This window comes from Dreissena polymorpha, chromosome 3 (assembly GCF_020536995.1).
Source record: "Dreissena polymorpha isolate Duluth1 chromosome 3, UMN_Dpol_1.0, whole genome shotgun sequence".
Classification (NCBI taxonomy): Eukaryota; Metazoa; Mollusca; class Bivalvia; order Myida; family Dreissenidae; genus Dreissena; species Dreissena polymorpha.
In genome coordinates this window covers 114,815,460-114,822,022 of record NC_068357.1, presented here as the reverse complement: position 1 = coordinate 114,822,022, position 6,563 = coordinate 114,815,460, and the positions used below count along the sequence as shown (strand labels likewise).

At 33.3% G+C, this 6,563-nt stretch overlaps 2 non-coding genes across 2 annotated transcripts; one reads left to right on the top strand and one right to left on the bottom strand.

Moving 5' to 3' along the window:
- The first annotated feature begins 3,210 nt into the window (after positions 1-3,210).
- Positions 3,211-3,282, top strand: Trnat-agu (transfer RNA threonine (anticodon AGU)). The gene has a single exon. It is a non-coding gene; the product is annotated as a tRNA-Thr (tRNA).
- Positions 3,283-5,410: 2,128 nt separating this feature from the next.
- On the bottom strand, positions 5,411-5,482 carry Trnat-agu (transfer RNA threonine (anticodon AGU)). The gene has a single exon. It is a non-coding gene; the product is annotated as a tRNA-Thr (tRNA).
- Positions 5,483-6,563: the final 1,081 nt, after the last annotated feature.

Genomic DNA, 6,563 nt, shown 5'->3' with positions numbered 1-6,563 from the left:
TGGCTTGCATATGAACACGACAATATAGTTGTCATGTAAGAAACATTCGTGATCATTAATGACGTGTTTTGTTTTTAAATTCAGGACTCATGACTAAAATAGCATATGTGCAGATCTAAAATATAATCACCATTACTAAATCAAAATTGAAACAAATGTGTAATCAGAAAAGAAATAAAACACGTTGTCAGTTTTTAATTAGTTTGCACCGCGCTCTACTTGTCTATCGGGTTGTATACGTAGAGTGTATAATCTTTGCAATCAACAAAGTTACACAAAACTGCAATACCAGATATCACTTTTGATATCAGCGTCATCGACGTGCTCCAAGGTGTATATGATTATAATTTCAGACCTAATACTATTAATCGTGTCATCATACTTTAATTACATAATTATTGGTGCGTGTCTTCCAACATAGGATAATAACACATAATTTGATATGAGAAAATATATTTCGCTTTGATATTTGATATCACAATAAAATGTAAAAGCAGCCCAAGCCCCGTAAATCATCAACATTCTCCGATTTGTGTTATTTTTCGGACTACCCATTTGAATTGTTTGACTTCTGAAACCAGCCTCTTTTTTCCAAAACCATTAACATTTTTGGGAACAATCATTATATTTTTTACGCGTAAGAAAACCATACGTCATCGTATAAAACTCTTCCAACACAATAATAAATGATATGTTGTCAGTTGAATCTTGAAACTGAACAAATCTCTAAATATTATTAAATTTCTGATTCTAATAAGTGTTAATAGTATATGTTTACGTGTATCAACTGAGCTTGATGATATAGTAGGTCCTCTATGTCCGAGTAGTTTGCGACCAAGAGGCCACTCCTGATCTTAACCTTTGTATATAGCGTTGCTCTATTTTTAAATCATGTACGAAGCTAAAACAGTTTATTGACTTAGCTAAACAGATAGACGCCATATCAATGCAGTGTTATTTGTTATTGAAATTATCGAAGAAAGTCGAATTATCACGCGTCTAACCTCGTTGATAGTGCTTGCTACTACAGCGGGGTTAAAACAAATTATGTCTGGGAAACGTTCTTTTGTTCTCAACAGGTAGCGGCTATATCTCATGTATTCTCAATTGCACGGGTGATAACAACGATATAGTATAAGGCTAAGCATGTTTATATTTAAAGTTCTCAATTTATAAAACGTTTAACACGATTTCACCAATTACTACAGGTATATAAAAGACAACAACACAAATGCTTTATAATCGCTGAAACCGAATACAAAAAACAACTAAATATAACAAGAAATATCTTTTAAAAAGGTAGTCGTCGTAAATGCTTACTTTGAAATAAAGTTTGAAATTTACTTTTCTAAATAATAAGATTTAAAACAAAAGTTTAACCATTTTTTTGTTGTATTTTCAATTGTAAATCGCATATCCACCGCATAAAATGTGTGTTATTTTAGTCAAACCACACATTTGTGTAAGTACAGGTAGATAAAAATATACTACGTGAGTGCACATCATACATGTCCTCACATGCGTTATCATAAGTTTATTTCTTCACCATCGAAATATAGCGTATGCTCATATTTGATTTACATGCAGTTTTCTTTCGACACATTTAAATCACAAGGTCATAGACGCGTCATGCGAAAATGGGCCCTATGGCGTTTCGACCAGCGTTGCTTAATCCCAACCTGTGCATTTGGGCATTCTGGTCAGATGCGATGCTGTTTGCTATAAAATAACTCAGGGTGTTATGGTCTCATTATGTTTCTCCTAAAAAGATTAAGTGATGCGCAGACTGAGTGGGCTATATATATTATAGGCGCATATTGCATAAGACCCATTTTCTCATGGCAATGGTCATTGACAATCTTGGTGCGAATTGTTAATGGCACAAGTTAATGCAGTGCCTTTCGATACAAAATTGTATTCAACATATCATACTGGTAAATAAGGGCAGCCTATCCAGGCGTGCATGAACGATTTCCAGACCGTGCTGACAGAGTACGGCAAACATTTTTGGTTAAATAATTAAACGAATTTCCTCTTATCGTGACACTATACTATTTCGGTATGGTTTGTTTTATCATCTTGAAAGCAAACCTTTGTTTATCGATGTCAATTATGTCATCCCGGACGATTTAGCGACAAAGTACTTACCCTGAAATTCTGAGAGATGGATTTCAACGCGTAATTGTAACTGTGCCATGATTTGTGTCGTTTGAACATGCAGAGAGAAGTCCGACAGTGATACATCCTTTACGCTGTGCACAGACACAGCGGTGTAGTCAAAGTTAAAAGGTCTTATCTCGAATCAGCCTATGAAACATTCGAATATATTCATGCGTGTCTGCCGGCGTTATGTAACGGTCATTTAAGGTGAAAAGCTGGGTAAAACAGCTACGCTGAAAAGCCGCATTGCTTTAGTGTTCTTTCCCATGTTAGGTCAGAGATTTGTTGACACAATGTGCTAACAAGAAATGAATAAACAACAAAGTACGGGTTAACAGGGCTGTCTTTATGACTACCTTATTCTTGAGTAAAAGTATTTATTATTTATTCATTTTTTATTTATTTTCATCATTTACCGTATTGTATATTTTGAATGTGTATTTGGTGTCAAAAATCAAAAGTTTTGTACAGGGAATTTTCATCATGAAATTATATTCTTAGTTTGATAGGTATCCGATATTCCAACAATATTCATTTAATATGATGGTGATTGCAAATTGTCTTAATATTCAGTTCTCATTACCATTTTCATCATGCTTTCAATGCTTTCAGAACGTCCAAAAAGGGCCAAGTTGTTGTTATTTTGTCTAAGTTATATCTATGAAAATAAATAGGATGATAAAAAGCGCACACAAATCTCGACCCGTGCGTAATGACAAACTCTTTATAAATTTGAATGGCCTGTGTTCATTTCAAACTTGCGATTAATTCTGAAAAATGAGTTGCGTCTTAAATTATGCAATAGCGAACAACTTCAGTGCCTGCAGCGCTTTGAGTTGACGATGCGCCTTATACTTAGAAATTAAGTTACCTGGTTGTTAAAACACGCAATTGGATGTCTTCAAACACAATTACCATTAGCCTACACTCACTTGGTAAATTTTCACAAGGTTATGATATCTATGTGCAGCAAGGTAGCTCACTTCTGTAAAGTGATCCACACTACATATTGAAAATTCATAATGGCCAGTTGTACACATAGCGCTTATCGGCTCCATGGCTCAGTGGCAGAGCGCCTGTCTAGTAAACAGGAGATCGTTGGTTCGATCCCCACTGGAGCCTTATATGTTATTTTTGCATAAAAATGTGAATAACCACCTAAGTTTTATTTTTTTAAAGTTAATTGTAATGCAATTAACTATTATTTCCTAATTATAACATATCACACTCTTGTAGCTTGTGTTACTTTCAGATTGATTTGTACAATTTAAAGCTCGCTTTTTCAAATTATGATACACTTTATTGACAACACATTTCAATTTTCAGGATAGTCTTACAAGCCAGACTCAATGTGAGGAACATTAATAGCTAGTTTTCTGGACTACGTATTAGGACTCGGGTTCGTGCCCACTGTGACATCATGCTTCGTTAATTCACATAAGCCAAATGTAGCATAAGAAAATGTAATTATTTTTCTTAATCTTATACATATCTACTTCTTGACATTTTTTAACAAATTCGTCATTTATTATTTGCTAAAACTTGTATTTACATAGCTGATTTTGACTCAAATATTTAATCCGTGACCTTTCACGAGTTCCAAATGAGCCAACGAATATAGCGTGTCAGGTTTGTTTTTCAGAAGTTGATATTAGTCTCATATAAGTTTATAATTAAGTATATTCATCTAGTTCTCTACAACCAAAACAGTGTAGTTGTTATTGTGTGAGATTTTGTTAGATAATAATTCTTATTTGTCAATTTACACATATGTTATTAAAGTTTATAGTAACATTTTCAATAATGATTTCCATTATGAAACTATATTCCTAGTGTAATACGTATTCGATATTCCAACAATATTCATTTCATATGATGGTGATTGCAAATTTTCTTGACATTTGATTCTCATTACCATTTTCATCATACTTACTTTGCTTTCAGAACGTCTAAAAATGCCAAGTTTTTGTTATTGTGTCTAAGTTATTTCTATAAAATAAATTGGACTATAAACAGTGCACATACATCTGGACCCATGCGTTAAGAAACACTCTTTATAAATTTTAAACACTTTGACGATCATCAAGTGGAATAAGGTGTATCAATAAAAAACAAGTTGTATGAAAGGACATTTAAATTTCCTGAGAGCAAATACCCACCCTCAACTTGTCATATGTTCAGAGATGTATTGTAACATTTAATTAAAATCAAAACGCTGAAGGCGATAAAGTTGTTCGCTATTGCATAATCTAAGACGCAACTAATTTTTAAAAATTAATCGCATATTTAAAATGAACACAAGCCATTCAAATTTATAAAGAGTGTTTCTTAACGCATGGGTCCAGATGTATGTGCACTGTTTATAGTCCAATTTATTTTATAGAAATAACTTAGACACAATAACAAAAACTTGGCATTTTTAGACGTTCTGAAAGCAAAGTAAGTATGATGAAAATGGTAATGAGAATCAAATGTCAAGAAAATTTGCAATCACCATCATATGAAATGAATATTGTTGGAATATCGAATACGTATTACACTAGGAATATAGTTTCATAATGGAAATCATTATTGAAAATGTTACTATAAACTTTAATAACATATGTGTAAATTGACAAATAAGAATTATTATCTAACAAAATCTCACACAATAACAACTACACTGTTTTGGTTGTAGAGAACTAGATGAATATACTTAATTATAAACTTATATGAGACTAATATCAACTTCTGAAAAACAAACCTGACACGCTATATTCGTTGGCTCATTTGGAACTCGTGAAAGGTCACGGATTAAATATTTGAGTCAAAATCAGCTATGTAAATACAAGTTTTAGCAAATAATAAATGACGAATTTGTTAAAAAATGTCAAGAAGTAGATATGTATAAGATTAAGAAAAATAATTACATTTTCTTATGCTACATTTGGCTTATGTGAATTAACGAAGCATGATGTCACAGTGGGCACGAACCCGAGTCCTAATACGTAGTCCAGAAAACTAGCTATTAATGTTCCTCACATTGAGTCTGGCTTGTAAGACTATCCTGATAATTGAAATGTGTTGTCAATAAAGTGTATCATAATTTGAAAAAGCGAGCTTTAAATTGTACAAATCAATCTGAAAGTAACACAAGCTACAAGAGTGTGATATGTTATAATTAGGAAATAATAGTTAATTGCATTACAATTAACTTTTAAAAAATAAAACTTAGGTGGTTATTCACATTTTTATGCAAAAATAACATATAAGGCTCCAGTGGGGATCGAACCCACGATCTCCTGTTTACTAGACAGGCGCTCTGCCACTGAGCCATGGAGCCGATAAGCGCTATGTGTACAACTGGCCATTATGAATTTTCAATATGTAGTGTGGATCACTTTACAGAAGTGAGCTACCTTGCTGCACATAGATATCATAACCTTGTGAAAATTTACCAAGTGAGTGTAGGCTAATGGTAATTGTGTTTGAAGACATCCAATTGCGTGTTTTAACAACCAGGTAACTTAATTTCTAAGTATAAGGCGCATCGTCAACTCAAAGCGCTGCAGGCACTGAAGTTGTTCGCTATTGCATAATTTAAGACGCAACTCATTTTTCAGAATTAATCGCAAGTTTGAAATGAACACAGGCCATTCAAATTTATAAAGAGTTTGTCATTACGCACGGGTCGAGATTTGTGTGCGCTTTTTATCATCCTATTTATTTTCATAGATATAACTTAGACAAAATAACAACAACTTGGCCCTTTTTGGACGTTCTGAAAGCATTGAAAGCATGATGAAAATGGTAATGAGAACTGAATATTAAGACAATTTGCAATCACCATCATATTAAATGAATATTGTTGGAATATCGGATACCTATCAAACTAAGAATATAATTTCATGATGAAAATTCCCTGTACAAAACTTTTGATTTTTGACACCAAATACACATTCAAAATATACAATACGGTAAATGATGAAAATAAATAAAAAATGAATAAATAATAAATACTTTTACTCAAGAATAAGGTAGTCATAAAGACAGCCCTGTTAACCCGTACTTTGTTGTTTATTCATTTCTTGTTAGCACATTGTGTCAACAAATCTCTGACCTAACATGGGAAAGAACACTAAAGCAATGCGGCTTTTCAGCGTAGCTGTTTTACCCAGCTTTTCACCTTAAATGACCGTTACATAACGCCGGCAGACACGCATGAATATATTCGAATGTTTCATAGGCTGATTCGAGATAAGACCTTTTAACTTTGACTACACCGCTGTGTCTGTGCACAGCGTAAAGGATGTATCACTGTCGGACTTCTCTCTGCATGTTCAAACGACACAAATCATGGCACAGTTACAATTACGCGTTGAAATCCATCTCTCAGAATTTCAGGGTAAGTACTTTGTCGCTAA